The following is a 22,712-nucleotide window of genomic DNA, read 5'->3' as shown; positions in this document are numbered from 1 at the left end:
TGGCCATCAAGTGGCAGTGCTTTGTACCCAAATGGACAATGTGAAAGAAGGTAACCTAAGGTTATAGTTTTGTAACCATCACAGAAGGACACACATTTCTAAAATTGAGAAATTAAAAGTTTGAGCCAGGTTTATCCAATCACCAGGAACAGGAAAATCCTCATATACGTGGTACCACACAGAGCCACATCTCCCATGTTTTGGCTAATATTCAGTCACTTTACCTGACCCCACTATCCCAAATAATATAAAATAGTAAATATGTTTTACAGACTAAAAATGAAGATAATCTCTTATGTGTCTTTTAAAGCCCTTTTGCTTATTATTAATCCATAGCAGGAGCATAGCATTTATAAAGTAGAAAATTCTGAAAACTTTTTTATGGACAACCTGACATGGGCCCCATTCGACTTTCATTCATTGACTTTAACCAGAACATACATTCCACTCTGATTTAAAAAAAAAAAAAAAAAAAAAAAGTGTTCGGCTAGAAGACCTAGATATTTATTTGGATGCGTGAAGGCTTTCTAACATATCATTGTTTAGAAAGCTGAATTTTAAGAATTGATACTTGGCAAATGCTTTAACAGGTAGACACCCTGAAAGTACTTTATTCACCATGTCTAATCATTTTCTCTTTCTTTTATTATATAAATTACAGAGAGACATAATGAGAAATAATCTGTAGGCATTAGAAAGAAATACGATTTAAGTTTTAACTATTGAAAAAAGCTAAAATATCACTGTGGATGCCAGTGGCATATAGTAATAAAAGGATTATCACTCCTTTGACCCCTGCTGAATACATAATTAAGTTCTGATGGTTGCAGAAATTTAAATTACCTACACTTTGAAACCATTAGTACCTAGCACCAAATACATGATTTTTATAAGCTGACTTGGTCAGCTTTTTCAATGAAATTCCACAGGTATTTCTACCCATTGAAATGTAAGGGGAAGACTGCTTTTTCATGAATAAAGGGCCTTGGGAGGAGAAGCTACAATAAAATGGAAAAAGCACTAAACCAAGAACTACAAGGTGCACACCTTTGTCCTTATTCTACCACTGGAATACTCAATGATTTTGGACAATATATCCTGCTTCTTTCTAATCTTTCATGCTTTTAGTTTTTATATCTTCAGCATTATATTTTTAAAAAAAATATTAGGGAAGCAAAAAAGGTAGAAGGAGGAGAAGGAAGGAGAGGGAGAGGAAGGAAAAAGGAGGAAGTGGTGGAGGAGAAGGAGGGGGAAGAGGAGGAGGAGGAGGGGGAGTTGGGGGAGGAGGAGGATGAACAATCATGAAGTACACAACTGCTGATGTTTCTTCTATTTCTCAGATGATACCAAACTCTAGAAACAAGCAAAGTCCTTGATAATATGAAAGATGATGTTATGCAGAGCACTTATCAAAGTAACACAAATATTATTTTACAATGGAAAATTAAAAATATTTTTACAATGGAGATTAATTTCCTCCAACGTAATAGTAGGTAAGAGAGAAGGTGGGTGCAAACGTAGATAGATCTATACATTTGGTGTTGAGAAAATGTTGGTAAGTCCCGGCTAATGGCTTCCTTTTCTTCTCTAGTTTCTACATAAATGATTTTGCACAACATACTTCTCTGAGTTTCCGTTTCCCCTTCTATGCACAGGACAATAGGAGAGAACACATTTGAAAAAGACATACCCATTGTAGGTACTCAGTAACCGTGAATTTCTGTGGGAGAATAGAGGAAGAACTGTTTTCTTCAGATTCAAGCCAGGACAACAGAAGAATAAAAAGAGTTATCATGGGAGTCTTAATACGCTGAGAACAAATACCTGAGAGTGAGCGGAATTGCAAAAAGACGAGGCAAGGATATTCAGGCCAACAGGATAGGTACACAGTATACATGGGCAATGGCAACGCATTTGCTACAGCTGGATGGTATGCTGTAGGGGTGGCACCAAGAGGAAGCACACTAATCCACAGCCATATTCCAAATCTATAGCACAGTTTAAGTTTTACCTTGTAAACTTGAGCTCACTCTCCAATACAGTAGCCACCAGCCACAGGCGGCTCTTGAGCACTTGCAACATGGCTAGTGTGACAGAGAAACTGAATTTTTAATTTTATTTTATTTCAGTTACTTAAATTTTAAAGCTGAAACAATGTAAACTTCTTGTTTTTGTCATTAAACATAACTTCATTTGGAGGCAAAACTTCGTTTTACCTTAAACCTTGAAAATGTAGCATCCTAGTTGAGATATGTTAAGTGTAAAATACATATTGGATCTTGAAAACATAGTCCAAAAAACTGAAGCATTAATAATTCTCAAAGTAATTACATGTTGACATGATACTATTTTGAATATATTGGGTTAAACAGATCATTAATTGACCTTACCTGATTATTTTTACTTTTTTAATGTGGCTACTAGAAAATTTAAATTACATATGTAGCCCTCAAATGTCTTTTTTTTAAGTTTATTTATTTATTGTCAGAGAGAGAGAAAGAGTGCATGTGTGTGCACACAGGAGCATGGGGGAGGGGTACACAGTGGGGGACAGAGAGAATCCCAAGCAGGCTCCATGCTGAGGATGCAGGGCTTGATCTCACAACTGTGAGATCATGACCTGAGCTGAAGTCAAGAGTTGGATGCTTGGGTTGAGACAGAACATGAGTGGGGAAGGAGCAGAGACAGAGGGAGACACATAATCCAAAGCAGGCTCCAGGCTCTGAGCTGTCAGCACAGAGCCTGACACGGGGCTTGAACCCACAAACTGAGATCATGACCTGAGCCAAAGTAGGACTCTTAACTGACTGAGCCACCCAGGTACCCTGCAAAAGGTTAATTGTTTTCTCAGTCTTCAGGTTTTAACTCCTAGCAAGTCCATGGATGGGCTGCAACCAATGACACCTAAAATTACATTAAAAAAAAAAAAAAAAAGAAATTGGTAGGTATGTGCATTTTTGTGCATTTTTCTAGGAACAAGTATTATCATTTTTACTATATTCTAAATGGAGGTAATACCCACCTTCCCCCCAAAAGAAAATTAGAGGTTATTGCTCTAGGATCCATGTAAATTAAGAAACCCTGGTTAGAGAGAGGCAAGAAATTAACACATAGTCTTGGAGAATATCCACTTTTATATAACAGAAAGTAATAACGTAGAAATAGACTAAAGTCCCCTCCTCAAAATACAACTGAAAAATACACGGAAGTTTTTCCTAAGTTTTTAACTTAAAATGATTGTTAACTAGCCAGAGTACTTCATCGTTTGTGTGAATGGTTCCCATGAAAATATTATTTAGATCATGCTTTCTTAAATATCTAAGATACAGTATCTGCTAACTTATCTGTATCTAGAAGTAAGATCTCCATTTTTAAATACCGCTTCCTGCCCTGAAGCCGGGAAGTGTCTGGCTGGAACATCTGTGAAATAATTGGCTACTACTCAGCAGCTATCTAGATGGCCCGGCGTCCTGGGAGCTGGAGCTGGTCGTTTCAAAACAATGCAGTGCCTGAGTTGTACCCCCATGGGCAGCTGAGAATTTAAATGGATTTCAGGTGCAGAGGTAGTATCACTTACCATTGAAGACTTGTAACAAGAACAAGCTTCAGACCTGGGAAAATTCAAAGTAAACAGAACGGGTCTAATCATGATGAGCCAAGCCATAGCCTTGTAAACTACAGACCCAGCAAACTGTACGGATCACTTTAGACTGACATGATGCACTCATCATAAGGTATTCATTGAATAATTAGTCTATATCTAAGAGAAGGCAACATAAGTTTTCTTCAACACAGCTTTTCCCAACATGCTTGCTCAAGCTTAAGAATCCAAAGGGACACCATGTGGGTTTGTGACAAATTTTTGCTGTGGTGTAGACCGTCTGGTAGTTGAAGAAAGGAGCATAGGTGTGTGAAGGGGAGGTAAGGATTGAAGTGAGGAAACTTTGGTCTGAGCGCCTGTTCCACGGTCATCAGGCACGTGCTCTGAGAGCTTCAGCCTTCAACCTTCCTTTCAGGAGACCAGACAAAAAGATATTGAATTCTCTCCCTTTCCTGCCTTTCTAAGATATGGTATCAGGACCTCTGGCTAATAGAAAAATTAACAGTGTGCATGGCTTAGATCCTTGCTTAGGTAGCTTAAAGGTGAGCACTGTACCTTAATATTAGTTCTAGTTCAGGGATAGCTAAATGTCTTATGTTTAACCATAAACTTAATCCAGTTATTTTTACTCTCACTTGGTCCCTAAAATTGAGTTTCTCATCACTTATACAAATCACAACATGGAAGAAAAATACGTAAATAAGTTTTTTTAAATGTAAAAGTTGTAAGATAACCATAAAAAGTTAGTAAAAATTTAATTGTTTCCACATGTTCATATTTTCAGCTAGTGTATATATATGTATTATTTATATATATATTTATATATTTAATTCACCTCCTACATATATACATAAGCTCTTTATCCAAAATGCTTATTTTGTATAGATTATTTTAATTTGTTTAATCTAAGTCGTAAACTGTGAACTGCTAGTGGTAGTAACCATTTTATGTCACTAGGCCCCACATATATGAAGGTCACTGTGGAAGCATATTACTGATACTGTATTTCATCCTCACCACTAGTGATGTCACTTCCCTTATATAACATATGAGAATATGCAGTCCAATGTTAAGTAGCAGATAAGTTGCATAACCAGGATTTAAACAAAAATCTGTCTGACTCTCAACTCCCGTGACCTTTTCATTTTGCAATTCCTCCTTTCCTACTTTATTGACTTTTTCTCATCTGTCATTTCTATAAGCAATTCAACATTGCATGTGCTCTGAGCCTTATCTGTAGGGGTTACATAAGAGCTTCCTTCGTGGTCTTTGAACAAGACCTCTACTGAATTATATCAGCATTGACTTCCTTGGGGGGGAAATTATTCATATCTACTAGTATTTGGAATTTCCCAACTTTTACATAATTAAGAAAGAATTTTGGAAAATAATTGGAAAATTCAAAATTTCCCAATGAGTTCTTTTACTATAATGGTGACCAAAGATCATTCAACTTCTGCTTCAATCTTTTTTGGTGAAAGGAGATCAATACTTAAGGGCAATTCATTCCAATAAGGTGAATTTCTAGATATTTAGAAACTATAACTATGGAATGAATAGTGTATATATATTTATGACTTCAAAGCCTCAATTTTAATCTAGTCTTCTCACCTAAACTTCAGAACTATATACCCAAACATCAACTAATCCCTCTATATGCTTAGATTATTCAGAAGCAATGAAAACTCAGTATATTTCAAAGTAAATCCATTTTCTTTCTTCATAGCTGCTCTTCTAGTGTTTCCTAACTCAGGAAATGCTTCTTATCTCCAGAAATGATACCTTTTATCCACACAGTTTCTCAAGGCAAAATGCTGAAGTTGTCTCTTATTTCTTAACACTCCCCCCAAAATGACAAATCTTGTGATTCTACCAACTAAAAAACCTTTGACCCTGTCTCCTCTATTTTTACTAATACCACCATAAAAGTAAATCATTGCTGGTTTTCTTCAACTGTCTTTTAATTGATTTCTCTTCAGGCTTTTAAAAACAGGTTGAGCACATAAATTTAAGCCAAACAGATTGAAACTTGAAGCCAGAGGTCACCGTGATTGAAGCCAGAGGACTCATTCCATGATTATATAAGCAACTTCCATGAGACCATGAGAAGTTAGTCACTAACTAGGATGCCATGCAGTAACAAGTACTAAGAACTGGTAAACTGAATAGATTTTCCAGAAGTAGACCTGAGCCACATGGTAGAGTGAGACTCCAGAAACTTTGGGTTAATTCAGGGAACAAGCGGGAGGCCTTAAAAATATACACATTGAATTTATTTTTTAAACAGTAATGAAGTCTTGATTATGTAAATAATAATATTATAATAGTAATAATATTAAATGTTATATAGTAATTACTGCATCCTTACTTACTGAATCAGGGCAAATCATTTAAATTTAAATTTAAATTATTTTCGGGGCACCTGGGTGGCTCAGTCAGTTAAATGTCCGACTTCGGTTCAGGTCATGATCTCACGGTTCATGGGCTCGGGCCCCGCGTCGGGCTCTGTGCTGAGAGCTCAGAGCCTGGAGCCTGTTCAGGTTCTGTGTCTCCCTCTCTCTTGTCCCCTCCCTCCCACTTGCACTCTGTGTCTCTGTCTCTGTCTCTCTCTCTGTCCCTCTCTCTCTCTCAAAAATAAGTAAACACTAAAAAAAATTATTTTCATCATGCTTGAATAACTAAAGCTCCCATATTTACTACAACAGCCTATCTTCAGGCCGCTCACAATATAATAAAAAATAAACGACTATGTTTTTAATACTCACAGTAGAGTTTCCTGCTCTTTACACCCAAACCAATCCTTAACCAATATCCCTGCATTGGTCCCCTTATTTTGCTCCTATGTGAAATGATTTTCTTCTTATCTAAAACATGTTACTCACTTACTATAGACTAACAATTGTCAATTTTCTAGTGCCCTACTATTATTTAGTCTACCATAATTCAAATAGCATACCACAGTAATCATATCTTACTATGTTTTCAAAAATTGTAAATATTAACTTCTGAGGCTGAGATATGACAGAAAGTAAAATAGCCAGGAAAATATCTAAACAAATAAAAAAGAGAGAGGTATACATAGTGCAACTCCTTGGGAATTTTTCAACACAATAAATTAAATAATAAGTGAATCTACTTGGTGGAAGATTACTTAATGAGAGAAATGAATAGTCAATATATACTTGAAATGTCCTATCTTGTATTCACCCAATATCAGTTGAATCCAATCCAGCAACCAATTATTTTGAAGTTAGTATTTACTAAATATATATTTAAGCCCTTTCATATGGGAAACCCTTCCATTTGATTTGATAAAACATAAACAATCTAGGACAAAATCCTATCAAGGGCAATTCTGCTTGAATTGTACATACTTCTTTCTCCCAAGGAAACATATTCTTTCATTCATCTCTTTTTAATAGGATTAGTCAACTATTGCTACAGGATTTTGCAGCTGCATTTTTTAAAAGTCTATTAATTTTCACTGAAATCAAAATAACCAGTCAATCCATCTTCACCAGTGCCATGAACCTCATCCCCACTACTGCCAGAGTCAATCTTTATAACTAAAAGCGGAGATGGAAGAAACGATTTTTTGCCTCAAATATTTAGAAACTTATATTAAAGCAATTGTTAAAAATCAATCATCCCCAAAGCCACTGCATTGCACAACTCCAGAGGGCACCATTCATAGAGAATAGCCCACTAGGGTTCCAAATACACCATTCTTTCCTGTAAGATCTTTTCTGCAATTCAGCTAGGGACAATTCCACAATTGACTTTTCTGTCTCACCCTTAGAACAATGTCTTCAGTGGCAGAGGTCATGTCTTTATCTTTGTATCATCATTATCATGATACACTGGTTGGCACAGAATACACAAAGATTATTCTCTGAACTGAATACAAACTTCTGTCTGTATTTCAAAGCATCAACCAGAGAGCTAGTTTGGAGATTCTAGCTAGCATCAACATCTTTTATCTGATAGGGTTGACCAGGACCTAATGCAGCACCTTAGGAAGCAAATACATGGAATCTGTATAAAGGGAAGAGCTGCCAAACTTGGCATAAGACATAAAATCAACCCTGAGAACCCGTGGAAGGCAGGTGGCTTAAGCTGAACCTCCTTCAGATCCATAATCAAACAGAGTCACTCGACCTTCTAGTCAACTTTCTCTAAAACAGTTAATTCTCCTCTCAAATTTGCACATCAATTCACCATGTAGTTTTAATTTTTCAGTCCTAATTTTTCAGTTTTAGTTGCCAATTTATCAGCTGCCCACGTAAGACAATCCTTCCACTCCTGCATCACTGAAACTCATGCAGCATTTCAAATTGGTAGCACTCATCTAACAGCTCATGGTGAAAAATATTACCGTACACTCCAGACACTAATTTTAGAGAAAGAAATCACCGCTCTAATTTCTGACTTGATTTCTGAAAGGGCACTGAGGTTAAAAATAAAAAATATTGTTTTATTAAAAAACATTCACCTTTACTACTGTAGATAATGTCATAGTTTTACATCTTTCTGCTCTCCCCACAACTGAGAAAGCATTGTCCTCCATTTGTGTGTTCCAAATGCAATAATAGGAAGCAACCAAATCACACTTTAGTGTGTGGCTTTTCCTCTAAAGCTGAGAGGAAAGGGGCAGGGGGCGGGGGAGAGGGGGCTCCTCTTGGATTCACACATAAGGAATACAGAGTTTCAAAGTTCAAAGTTCCATGAAATTATGATGTCAGAATTGGAAAAGACTGATATACACTTGGTTAGTCACACTTTGACGGGTCTAGAGAGCAAGGGCATATGAGAGTTTCTTGTCCTTAGGAACCATCAGTTGAGAAGTTCACTTCAAACTTGTGATCCCAACAGAGTGGGTAGCTAGGTTGCTGGCCACCAACACGGTTAAGAAAGAATACAACAAACCAGAGAGATACAGGTAAATGTTCCTGGTTAAGAAAGCTTTAGGAAATCCCCAGAAATGCTGTATGAAAATACCACCTTCGAATAGCCATCAACCCTAGAAAACACAAATGCCAGATCGTAACAGCATCTGTAAACTAAGAACATTGTGCCTCCTACCTCTCTTTGCCCTCAGCCTTAAACTCAGAGGAACCAAAAGACAGCCTAGGATGGAATAGGAAATAGCTAAGGGGAGACACACAAAGAGGAGAAATAGAGAAGTCATGCATAATCCTCTATCCCACTGCCAGCATCCTGCCTAATGAAAGGCAGAGTTTGGGGAGGTTAAGTATTAGGTTTAAGAAGAGTTCATGATATTGAGTTTTATATGGGCCTGGACATTTACTGAAGGAGATTATATGTTTGTCCAGAATTTATTGAAATTTTATGATCAGAAAATCACCAAAAAAGTAACTGGACATGTCTTAAATTTCTCTCAAAGAACAGAAAATATTTGCTCCCCAATCCCCCTCCCAAGCAAGTTTGAATAGGTCTTGAAAATAAATAATAAAGTTTTTGTTTTTTTAATGTTTCCTGTCAATTTCTATTCTTTCAACCTAATGACTTCAATAGTAGTGATGTTTCTTTTTTAATGTTTATTTATTTTTGAAGGAGAGACAGACAGAGCATGAGCAGGGGAAGGGAAGAGAGAGAGGGAGACACAGAATCTGCAGCAGGCTCCAGGCTCTGAGCTGTCAGCACAGGGCCTGATGTGGGGCTCCAACTCACAAGCCCTGAGATAATGACCTGAGCTGAAGTCAGAGGCTTAACCTAGTGAGCCACCCAGGCGCCCCATAACAGTAATGCGTAAAGGCATAGAGATATCTAAGATGAGGTCCTCTTGAGGATCTAGAAGTGGATCCATATAAGTGAAAACTTTATAAACTTTTTTAAAGTTCAAAATTAAAGTATGTCTCTTAGTAGGCTCTGATAGGTCTGGAAATATCTAGAAATCCAGACTAGCCTCACAAAAGATCATTTCTGTTTATAGAATGTACTATGGTTTACCTAACTATCATAGACCAACTCTTCCTTTAAACAGAATCCTGTTTTTCCAGATATCCATCCCTCCTGAACATGTCCCTATATTCATAGGCAGGTGAACACCTCCCCAAATTCTAGGTAAGTCCAAACTAATCAGGGAAATCCAATTCCCTTGCCTGTATGGATTATAGTTACCTATTTTGCTATGGGTTGTAAGGAATGGCCTTTTAGAGCAGCAAATATCTCTGAGGAAGATTTTCAGAATCTGGATATTATTGTCGATGAATACAGAAAACTGATTATATTGACTCTCTGCTAATGGTGACCCATGCAAAATATGAGGTATTTACTAGGCTCAGATAACCTTTTGGCTTGCCTCTAAGTCTTGGGCTATCTAGGCGACCATTTCTCTTCGTGTAGTTGACATATTTTATATTACTGTTGTCAAATCAAGTATTCCTAATCTAATAATGAGAAGATATGCAAGATCATGGAGAACTATTTCTCCCACCAGTATCAGAAAAGTTGCTCCTTTAGTATCATCCAGAAGTAGGCCATGGGAGACTGGCAGGGAGCCCTGGAAAATTTGTACTGACTATGTAATAACACCCAGGGTTCGAGCAATGGATACTGAAGTCAGATAGTCAAATGTTCTCTTTCCATTTAGGAAAAACTATTTGGGAATAACTTTGCTAGCTTGGAAAGTATTACCTCAAGTTACAAGAGTTAATTGGCCATTGGTTATTCTCTGCCCAGGAGGATATAATTTTTATTTGGACTTTAAAAAGGTTGATATCTATGGCTGCAGACTGATGGACAAGAAAGCCAAACTAGGCCTTCAGCAATGCTCCTAAGACTCTTTGAGTTGCCAAATGTCTGAGTGTAGAAAGCTAACATTCTGAGTCAGGGATATGTTAGACAGGTGAGACTGAAAGAGAGCAAGGTGAGGAAGTTTGGTCTTGTAAACAATAGTGAGCTTAAACAATGTGTTTAAACCTGTGTGTTTAGACTGAAAAGGACTCAAAGAAGGAACAAGGGCACAAGACTTAAGTAAAGAGCAAAAACCTACAGGTCTTCATGAGAAAGGAAAACTGGGAATACTGAATGAAAGAACTAAGTGAATGTACTTTGACTTTTACATTTTTTTTTTTTTGTAAATTTAATATCCGAATGTGGGAAATTTCCTTCTGTTGTATACAGATTCCTATTTGCTTGCATTACAGAAAGTCATCTTAATACAATTTTAATGGGTTCATTTTTACTTTATGTACCATTAATTCTGATAAATGTTGAGTTCAGGTTCACGTCAAAAAGAAGACTAGATATACATGACTAGATATACATACAGAATAGAAGGAAATGCTGACCAGCTATCATTTACCTTGGGCACTTTCCTTCATACAGATGGCAACTGCCATCATTATTCACATTTTAGGAAGAAGGGTCACAATTCCTCCTGTGTCTTCTAGGTCTGATAGGCGAGCAGTGGCACAGATTTTACCCAAGTGTAGAGAACACATATGTTTAGACAGCTGAATACCTGACAATGACTAGTTATGGAACACAAATTACCAAACTAATTTCTTTGGCTCCCGTTTACATCTATCGTTAAGTCATTATTTCATCTTATATTAGATATTATCCTTTAAAATTCAATGATGCTACTAAAATCGTTACTGAAGATGGATTTATTTTGTAACCAAGAAACATAATTTTCTTGACAGCAGAGATTGAGTATAATCGAAACTGTCTCCTCAGCATCTTACAGTTAGTGGGTGCATAGTGAGTGCATATTAAACGTTTGATAGATAAGTAAATAAATGCATGTTTATTTGATTTAGAGTTATAGCTATCAACAGTCTCACCTACAGTTAAGGTAAATTAGTTTTCTCAATAGAATAACAGAATACTATTTTTTGGTGCTAATAGCTATTTATCTTCAGCACATGTAAGAGAACCTGAGTTAAACAGGATATATTTTCAACATGTGCTGTTGCATTGGAAGATCATGCTTACAGTTGACAGACAACCTTCTTGCTTCCAGTAAAATAATGCAAATATTAAATATGTGAACTCCAGAAGATCTCAAATGGTACAAACTGAAACAGAGTAGTGAACTCTCGAGTAAGATTTCCCTTCATATTGGGAAGACGACTAATACCCGCTACTGTATTAATTTACAGAAGATGTTTTTAGATGAGAAAATAGGTGTGAAGCATTTGAGAAAGGTGATATATAACCACAAAGTGTCATTATAATATTCAAGCTGGTATTTTGATTTTTGTGTCTCTAGAAATTCTGTTTTTTCTTCTGTAACAAATCCTTGAATAATTTTCCAAGATTGCTGCACAGTTATTCCCACGTATCAGATCTAATAGCCCATATGCTACTTAGGAAACATTAGCACTTTCCTACAGAAATACTCACTAACACATGATGCAAACTTCTGTAGCATTAGTTTGCAGGTGGAAAATATGTTATAAAGACATATGAGCCCATTTTTAAGACATTTTAAATTGACTTTTTAATTTTAATCATTTTTAAGTTATTTTGTTCTTTTATGTGGGAGGACAAAACACTCTTGCACACACACTTCTGAGGCAACACAGCACGAAAATTTAATGTAACAACCCCTTGGAATTTAAAAAAGAATTTAGAAAAACATGTAATTCTCAAACACAGGTGACAATCTCAGTTTTCCCACAAAAGTCTGTTCTCAGAACAGTAGACTGCACTTGCAACTGGAGAAGTAGGACCACTGGAGGGAGGACATTCAACTCAGGGACAATGAAACAAGTAAGTGTAATGCTAACAATACCAATAGAAAAAAAGCTGCAAGAGTTTTCTCTGGAATTTTTCTAAGTGTTTTCATGTGTTGCCTCACTTAGTTCTCAGCGCAATTCTATGGGATGATGCTACTATTCTGCCCATTTTATAGCCCAGGAACTAAACTTGAGAAAGGTTATCACTTGCCCCAATTCAGGGAACTAATATCTGGAAGAGCTGCTATTCGAAGCCACCACTGGCCGACCAGAGCCTGGGCTCTGTCACTCTGCATTATTGCCTATCAGCATTTTTTTTTTTTTTTTAATGTCAATGCAGAGTTCTTCAACTTATGGGATAAAAAGTATAAATCCTGAAGAAGATGTTTTTAAGTAAATTGTATTTTTGTCATATTAAAAGAAAATTCCTGCAATGGACATTTCACTCCTGGAAAGAAAGTACTATACGTAACAGAACTCAAGTCACTGTTGTAGTTCACAATCTGCCAGCAGATCAGAGCCTTTACTGTGAGTTGTGCCGTTATCATGACTCATAACCCAGGTGCAAGAGGTTAAGTGTGTTTGTGTTTATAGTTCAATACCAATGTTCCTATGAATTAGACCTGCATTTACACTTCCTGCTAGTCTGGCCCTTTTCAGCTGAGAACTGTCTATGCAGAAATCAAGGCCAGAGAGCTAAGAAGTTATTTACAGAGTAAGGAATAGTTGGTAGGTATTGGGGAGTTTTGCTTTGGCTGAAATAACCTATGTAAAAATATGTGTTAAAGTTGGGAAGCAAGAAAACATACATAATCATTATAATCATTCATTTATCAATATTTATGGGGAACTTACCATGTTTCAGGCCTTACCTATAGTAGGTACTGAGCAGATAAAGTCCCTGCTTCCATGGAGCTAACTATTCTAATTGCCTACTAAGAAGTAGGCAATTCTAATTTTAAATATGTAATTACCAGGGCACCTGGGTGGCTCAGTCAGTTGACCGTCCAACTTCAGCTCAGGTCATGATCTCATGGCTTGTGGGTTCGAGCCCCCCGTCGCGCTCTGTGCTGACAGCTCGGAGCCTGGAGCCTGCTTTGGATTCTGTGACTCCCTCTCTCTCTGCCCCAACCCACTCGGATTCTGTCTCTGTCTCTCTCAAAAATAAATGAACATTAAAAAATAAATAAATAAATAAATAAATAAATAAATAAATAAAGTACCTAACAGCAACAGGGAATAAACTAGCAAATATCATGTCAAACAGTGACAAACACAAAAAAGGTAGACGTATTGTAACATGGATACCCCTTATCACATAGAGATAAAAGAAGGCCTCTCAGATAAAGTGACATTTTAACAGGTGCCTGAAAAAAGACACAGCGTGAGCCAGGCTGACACAAGGAAAAAAATATCCCAGGCAGAAGAAATAGTAGGTACCAGAGTCCAAAAGTGAGACCAGGCTTTGTATACTCATAAAACCCATAGGGGTTTGTCATGGCCAGAACAGAGCTAGGTGGGCTTGAGGGAAATGGCGGAAGAGGGGTAGTATTGGAAGACTGGGTAATGGGGACAAGTGTGAGGACGGAGAAGTCAGATCTTGTACGGCCATAAAGGGTCACAGTCAAGACTCTGAATTTTTCACCAGTGTGAAACAGGAAACCATTGAATTTTGAGTGGGGGACAGGTAAGATCTGACTTATGCTTTAAAAGGCTCACTCTGGAAGCTATGTCACAAACAGTCTCTAGAGCAGCAAGAGTGGAAACAGAGAAAAGAATTAGGGAGCAATTGCAATGATCCTGTCAAGAAACGGAGGGACTAGGGGCGCCTGAGTGGCTCAGTCGGTTAAGCGGCCGACTTCGGCTCAGGTCATGATCTCACGGTCCGTGGGTTTGAGCCCCGCGTCGGGCTCTGTGTTGACAGCTCAGAGCCTGGAGCCTGTTTCAGATTCTGTGTCTCCCTCTTTCTCTGACCCTCCCCTGTTCATGCTCTCTCTCTCTCTCTGTCTGAAAAATAAATAAACGTTAACAAAAAATTAAAAAAAAAAAAGAAACAGAGGGACTCAAGTGAGGGAAGCAGTGGTGGAAGGCGAGAAGTACTCTGAGAGCAGAAACATGTGAAGGCTAGGGTGACAAGGTACAATGACAGCTTGGATGTGAGCTGTGACAGAAAGAAAGGAATCAAAGGTGACTGAGGTTTTGACATGAGTAACTGAAAAATGGATTTGCCACATTCTGAGACAGGACAGATTATGAGAAGAGGGGGTAGAAGATAAAGAGAAATGCAAGCTTGGTTTTGAACTTCTTAATTTCTGATGTTTGTTACATATTCAAGTAGTTGTGAATATACAAGTTCAAAATGCAGGTGAGCAGTCCACACTGGAGATACAAAATTTGGAGCCATTAGCTTTAGATAGTTAAAAGCCTTAGGTATGAACAAGATCATTTCCAAAGTGAATACAGATGGAGAATAGTAAAGGTCCAAGGACTGAGCCCTGAGGAATCCAATATTTCAAGACCATAAAGTCGAGAGAGAGAATCTAGTGAAGTTCAGAGGAGCCAAGAAACTGGAGGCTATGTGAACAAAGTGACTGAAGAAAAGCAGACAGTGACAAACTTGGTCAAATACATCTCATAGGTCCTTTCACCTAAGGACTGAGAAACAACCATTGAACATGACATTTTATAGATCCTGGTGATCAATGTTGGGCAGCTTTAGTTCACAGGTGGGGAAGAATTGGGACTGGCATGAATTCAGGAGAGATCTGAAGGAGACAAGCTGGCAACAGCACATACAGTCACAGCATGGTGACTACATTTTCCTAACAAAAATCCAGGATATATGGTTTCATATATCATCTGTTAGGAGTCAGGAGTCATTTAAGCTTAAAACTGTTCCAGCAAGTCGAAGACCTGTACTGTTAGGTTACAATGAAGCACACTTACATTTGGCTTTCCTTTTATAGAGCAAACCCAGTGTAACTTTATCTTCGCAAATCCTCTGTTCCTGAAGACAGCTTGTCACAGCAGGCATCCCATGGTGGATTGATAAATGTCTATCACAAGCTTTAGTCATTGTATGATTTAGTAGGATGTCTCCTGAAGCAGAAGGCCAAATACTATTTCTAAATTTAAACTACCCTACATATGATGTTTATGCAAGTGTGCATACTACCACATTTTCTGCCCATGAATAATGCATGTCCTATGCAATTTGAGTCCAAAATAAGAAAAAAAAATGCTAAACATCTAATAGTCTAAATGCAAGAATAAAACTTCTGTGCTTGGTAATAAAAGCCTTAAAGTAAAGAAGATACTGGGTTAATTCTACACAAATAATAAGAATAATAAACAAGGGTAAAAAATTTTCTCCACCTTTCTCTTGTTATATTTCTCCTGCCATTCATTTCTGTGATTGTTCAAGTAAGTGAATCTTCCTCTAAAACCATAAGGCCAAGTGTTCTTTTTTTTTTTTTTTTTTTTTGAGCACTAGACAATGAATGGGTCATTTTTGACCAATGTTAAATGGCACAGGCAGTGGGAAGCATACACAGCTGGAATCAAGAGATGTAGATATGGTTAGTACACATACCGCTAATGCTTCTTTATTGCAAATATGTCAGACAAACTCAGTCCAGTCTGGATCATACAAAAATTATGTGATTAGAAATTTAGATTCAAAAGGAAAATTCAATTTTCACTATCAAGCTGTAGGATTACTTGTAATTGATTATTTTAATTGACTGACTCACTTGTCAGCCAGAGCTCAATACTCTGTGGTAGCTACCAATTAAAAAGTCTCTGTGCCCACTGCCTCTGGAGGAATGTACCCTGGATTCAGCTGTCAGGACACTAGGGATTGTTTTAGCTCTGTGATATACCAGGTAAGTGACATTTTATAGGTTATGTAACCTCAAGTTCTAGTTCTACTATCTAGCAACTAATAACATCACACTTATTGTTGTATGTGTGCTTGAGAGAGACAGACAGACTTATGTGAGATAATATGCTCTATAATCAGTTTCCTGGTGTGTCCTCAGACACTGCCAATTATTCCTGTCCTTTGTCTTATATTTCTTTCTCCTTTCTGCTCCAAGTAATTTAACCTAAATCTGTCCCTTGTCCACACATCCTCCTCCATCTTTTGTTTCCTTTCTCCCTTGTACAGCCTTTTATTAAAGTTCTCCACATGTTCCTATTCCCCACCCTCTCCTCTTCTCGACACATTTTCCATACAACTCTTTACTATAAATCTTACTTATCTGTTGAACAAGTACCTACAAATGAAACTCCATCAACAGAAATTTATTAATATTAACCCAACACTCACTTTTTCTCTTATATTCCTATTTCACACATTTATGACTTATGCAACAGGAAGCAGTATGCATCCTGTTGCTCAAACCATAAACCTTGGAAAATAAACTCAACATGCCCCCTTCCTCAACCCATTACAATTAATATATCACCACATGCTATTCATTCTACCTCTGCACTTCTATTAACTTCTCTCTAATGTCATAGTTACATTGAGTTACATCCTCAATCATTTATTGTCTGGATTCTCCCAGAAGCCTCCTAATGGCTCCTTTCAAGCATTCTTGCCCCTGCTCAATGTATTAACTGTTGTAAAATCAGAGTCAAATTTCTAAATGCAATCTGATCATGTCTTCCTAATGGCTTCTTATTTCCTATTTCCCTATTTCCTTAGAAAAGAATCTAAATTTCTTGACATTAAGTTTGGCTTCAAAAGCCAATTTTGATCTAGATAGTACTAATCTCTCTACTCTCAATCCTTGCCATGTCCCTTCTATAAGCTGTACACTAATGAGTTAGAATTATTAATCATTTTCCCCTCTTAGTTCTTGCAGGTGGGGGGGGGGGGAGGCACATACCATGTTCTCCCATCCCTAGACTTTGACATTTGATGATCTTCCCAGGCAGTATTATCCTAAATTTGGTACAAGTGCCCACATCATGAAATCTTCTCAGTATAGGAGAATATATACCACTTCCTACATTATGATGACATTGACCATACATTCTGAGATCCATGTTATATATCTATTGAGTTTACTTGGATACCTTAGAATTTCATAGTGCTTGACACTTAGTAACCAATTAATTAAAAAGTCTGGTAGGGCTGCCAGTTGGCTAAGACTCCAACTTCTGCTCATGATCTCACAGTTCGTGGGTTCGAGCCCCATGTCAGGCTCTGTGCTGACAGCTCAGAGCCTAAAGCCTGCTTCAGATTCTGTCTCTCTCTCTCTCTCTCTCTGTCTCTCTCTCTCTGTCCCTCCCTGACTCAAGATCTCTCTCTCTCTCTCTCTCTCTCTCTCTGTGTCTCTCTCTCAAAAATAAATAAACACTAAAAATTTTTTTAAGTCTGGGAAAGAACTGTATAAATTGTTAAGCATTATATAATTCAAAGTAATAATATTACCTTACTAAAATTCTTATAAAAGATAGGTATAGACATTTGAATTTCATTAAATCTACTGCCACATTATTTAATTTACTATTTACATTTATGTTTGATGAGGAGCAACAAATTACAAACAACTTTAACTCAAAAAAGCTTCTTTTCTGATTTTGTCTGTTGAGATTACAATTACACTGCCATTATATGTAACATCCATTTATTCATGATTTACAAGATACACAGACGCTTACTTCTTTTTTTTTTTTTTTAGAATAATCTGAAAATACAGGCATATTTTGTTCTTTACAATGAATAATATAATGGAGGGCTTCTGTGAAGTTTAATATGTCATTTTTTTAAATTCAATAGTAGTTCATATAAACACAGAAAGAAATTGCAATTTTCAGGAACCCTGAAGCAAATTCTTTTAAAAAGGGAATTATCTGTGGACAAATAATCAACTTCAGTCTCAGTTTGGTGGGAAAAAAATTTCTCTAGTTTGTTTTCCCAAAGAATTTCCTATCTATATTGTGCCCCAAAACTCATTAGTGACTTGGTTCATGATAAAGAATAAGTACAAATGTAATTAGCTACTACATACATTTAAAATGCATGACCGAATATATCATTTAATAAGTTACTGCAACCTACTTAAAGCTCTCATGGAAGCCTTTAAAATGTTATAGTTCTTCAAAAAATCCCTTCTTCTGGCGCCTGGGTGGCACAGTCGGTTAAGCGTCCGACTTCAGCCAGGTCATGATCTCGCGGTCCGTGAGTTCGAGCCCCGCGTTGGGCTCTGGGCTGATGGCTCAGAGCCTGGAGCCTGTTTCTGATTCTGTGTCTCCCTCTCTCTCTGCCCCTCCCCCGTTCATGCTCTGTCTCTCTCTGTCCCAAAAATAAATAAACATTGAAAAAAAAAATTTAAAAAAATCCCTTCTTCTTAGGGAGCAATTTAGACTATGTTCATACAACTTGCCTAAAAACTATGCATTTGGATTCTGGAATATACTGTAAAATCAACAGTAGGTATTTAATTCAACCATTGCCTCATCAAACACAGTTTTCTTCTGAAGTTATTGAAAACAAAATAAAACCGTAACGGAAAACAAAAGCTACAAATAAAATAACTTAAAAAGTAGTATTTCTGTCATCTATTTTTGAGTAACAAATCATCCCGAAATTGAGTGGCTTCAAACAACAGTAATTATTTCTCATGCCTCTGTGAGTTGACTGGGATTATTAGCAGGCTGGATGGTTCTTTTGTAACTGAAGTCCTTCATGGGTCTATATGCAACTGGGAGCTCAAATGGGGCAAGAATACCCAAGAATGCCCTCCTCCTCCATGGTCTCTTTTCATATCAACCTCTCATCATTCAATATCTAGCCTGATTTACAGAACTGGCTGTAAATTCTGGTTCCAAGAAAGAAGCCCCAACATTCAAGTGCTCTAACAAGCCTCACACTTGCAAATGTCCCACTGGCCAAAGCAAGTCACAGGCCCAAGCCAAAAGCCAATATGAGACCATACTACACAAAGTCCTCACAACTGGAAAACATGACCTTTAGGGGATACCAATGTAAGTCTACCATAGAGAGTTTAAGCTTGTATATTTATGTTGTCTAATCATTTATTAGAAGTCAAATCTCTACTCTCCATCAGCTGCAATACAAACATAGACAATCTTAAAGCATAAGACACTTACTTCCTATAGTCTTATCCTACAACTTAAGTAATAAAAACTTTGAAGTCTACATTTTATAAATAAGGGGTTTTTATATGAATTTACATTTACTTTTCCTTAAAGTCCTGAAGCTTCAAACATAACTTCATCTGTGTCCTTAAACTCTATTCTAAAATTTAAATTTTACCAGTCTTTAAATTGTTTTCATTTTGAAATTTAACTTTGTGTGGTATCATATTCCTTAATATTGGATGAAAGAAAAATAAATTTAACATTTGCCTTTATTTAGAAGTCATAGCAGCATATTCCCTACTTAGAAGGAACTTGATGTTTCAGTGCCAAAAGGGCTTTATTATGCAACCTTTCCCAGTCTTCTTAAACAACCATACTGAGGTTTTGTCAGAACACTTTCCATCCATTCAGCAATGCTGTCTTTTCTTTTTTAATTTTTAATGTTTTATTTATTTTTGAGAGAGAGAGCACAAGTAGAGGAGGAGCAGAGAGAGAGGGAGACACAGAATCCAAAGCAGGCTCCAGGCTCTGAGCTGTCAGTGCAGAGCCCAACGCAGGGCTTGAACTCACGAATCACAAGATCATGACCTAAGCTGAAGTTGGACGCTTAACCAATTGAGCACCCAGGCACCCCAACAGTGGTATCTTCTTGAAATCAGAGTTGAAAGACCCAAGAAAGACCAGAAGAAATACTGGTTGAGTTGATTCTCTTCTACCATTTCAACAGTTCCTGGAATTACAAAAAGTCTTCCCATGTAAATAAGAAGAAATTAGAGTACTTTTCTTTAAAACAAAGACTGCATACCTGTTTCTTAAGCTTTCTTGCCACCCTTGCCATAGCCCCTTTTATTTTTTTAAATTGTTTTAATGTTTATTTACTTTTGAGAGAGGAGTGTGAGTGGGCAAGGGGCAGAGACAGGGAGACACAGAATCCAATGCGGGCTCCAGGCTCTGAGCTCTCAGCATAGAGATGGACGTGGGGCTCAAACTCATGAACTATGAGATGATGACCTGAGCCGAAGTCAGATGCTTAAGTGACTAAGCCACCCAGGTGTCCCACCCTAGTCCCTTTTAAAACAACACTAGGGTTGCCTAGCTAGCTCAGTCAGCACAGCTTGTAACTCTCGATCTTGGGGTTGTGAGTTCTAGCCGCACATTGGGCATAGAGATTACTTAAATGAATTACTAAACAGTGAAATTAAGAATAGGGAAGGATTCTAAAGGATGCCGAGTTACCTTAATTTTCCTTTGACTCTATAAGTGCCATAAAATTATGCCAGGTACTTTGTTTTTCAAAATGTGTTTCAATATATAAAATTGAGAAGTTTGCTACCTCAAAAGCAGCCCATTTCATCTTTGAATAGCACTGCCCTTCAGAACTTTATTCCTCATGAAATAAAAATATATCCCTACAGGGGCGCCTGGGTGGCGCAGTCGGTTAAGCGTCCGACTTCAGCCAGGTCATGATCTCGCGGTCCGTGAGTTCGAGCCCCGCGTCAGGCTCTGGGCTGATGGCTCAGAGCCTGGAGCCTGTTTCCGATTCTGTGTCTCCCTCTCTCTCTGCCCCTCCCCCGTTCATGCTCTGTCTCTCTCTGTCCCAAAAATAAATAAACGTTGAAAAAAAAAAAATTAAAAAAAAATATACCCCTACATAACTGGTACACATTAGTTGGAGTTTAATCCTGGGGCCACACAAAACAAGTCTAATCCTGCATACATGGTTTCTCTGTTCAACAATACATCTACATCACCTAGACTATCAGCTGGTACATAGTAGGTACTCAATAAATGTTCGTCCAAGTGAGACAGAGACAGAGTCAGAAAGCTGACATTTATGGAATGTTTACAATATACTAAACACTGTATTAACCTCCTTAAATGCTGTTCATTACATTATATGAACGCATTTATCAGACTTCTTCCTCTGCATGCTGCAGCATTTTCTCCTCCAGACTAGACAGCCACAGATTCTTCAACTACTCTGAATGTAACTTTGTCGTCATGGATTGAATTATGTTCCCCCCAAATTCAGATGTTGAAGTCCTAAAGCCCAGTATGTCCGAATGTGGCCTCATTTGGAGATAATGTCATTTCAAATGTAATCCAGTTAAAAATGGAGTCTTTGGAATGGGCTCTAATCCAATATGACTGGGATCCTTACAAAAAGGGGAACTTTGGACACAGAGACACATATGGAGGGAAGATAATGACAAGAGACACAAGGAGAAGATGGCATCTGCAAAACAAGAGAGTCCTGAAAAAGATTCTCCCCTCAGAGCTCTTCTCTCAGAGCCCTCAGAATGAATCAACCCTGCCAATACCTTGATCTTGGACTTCCAGCCTCCAGAACTGTGAGATAATAAATTTCTGTTGTTTAGCCCACCTAGTTTGTGGTACTTTGTTATAGTAGCCCTAGAATGATAACACACTGGTCTTCTCATGATTTGTGGTCCATACTCTTAAGAATACTGATGAAAATATAGTATCTACCATTTATGCAATACAAGAACATCAAAAATATTACTACCCCCTTTAATACTGAATAGATCAGTGCAAAAAGATATTACTTATCTTTATTTTAGAGATGGAGAAATGGAAATAGAGAGGTTGAGAGATTTTCCCAGTGTCCTACAAGTAAGCAGCAGAGCCACGATTCACACCAGTGAGTCCAAAGTCACTGCACTTAATCTTTATACTGCTCCAGTTTGATTATAGGCTTCTAAAATTATCATGATTAGAAATAAGCATTGGCACTTCATTTGGAAACTTGTTTGTCCTGTTACTTGATGGCAACTTCGATCTATTCATTAACTTTTCTATATATTTTCTAGACAATTAGGCATTTACTACATATATTTTGATAAGAGAACAAAACCCTAAAGAATCACTAAACTCCCTCCTACTATCCTGGACCCTTTTTAACTTAACACATTGGACTTCAAGCATACAGATCTAATTGTAAGCATACAGATTATATTTATAATGAATTACATACAGATTTTTTTTTAACATTTTATATTTTTATTTTTGAGACAGAGAGAGACAGAACATGAACGGGGTGGGTCAGAGAGAGAGGGAGACACAGAATCCGAAACAGGCTCCAGGCTCTGAGCTGTCAGCACAGAGCCCGACGCGGGGCTCGAACTCACTGGCCGCGAGATCGTGACCTGAGCTGAAGTCGGACACTTAGCCGACTGAGCCACCCAGGCGCCCCTACATACAGAATTTTAATTTGTCAGGTAATATTCCCAAACATCATTGAATGATCTGCAGTTCTTTGGAGTGAT

At 37.6% G+C, this 22,712-nt stretch overlaps 1 long non-coding RNA gene across 1 annotated transcript in view; it reads right to left on the bottom strand.

Annotated features, from left to right (window-relative positions):
- The window catches only part of LOC147571886 (uncharacterized), a 102,460-nt gene extending 85,158 nt beyond the window's left edge, over nucleotides 1-17,302 (bottom strand). Inside the window, exons 1-2 of the long non-coding RNA XR_015247085.1 lie at nucleotides 17,205-17,302; nucleotides 15,256-15,408 (exon numbers count right to left, since the gene is read on the bottom strand). This is a non-coding gene — a long non-coding RNA (uncharacterized LOC147571886). The remainder of the gene's footprint in view (nucleotides 1-15,255; nucleotides 15,409-17,204) is intronic.
- Nucleotides 17,303-22,712: the final 5,410 nt, after the last annotated feature.

This window comes from Puma concolor, chromosome F2, assembly GCF_028749965.1.
Source record: "Puma concolor isolate L17-30 chromosome F2, mPumCon1.1.hap2, whole genome shotgun sequence".
Lineage (NCBI taxonomy): Eukaryota > Metazoa > Chordata > Mammalia > Carnivora > Felidae > Puma > Puma concolor.
This window is presented reverse-complemented; position numbering and strand designations above follow the sequence as displayed.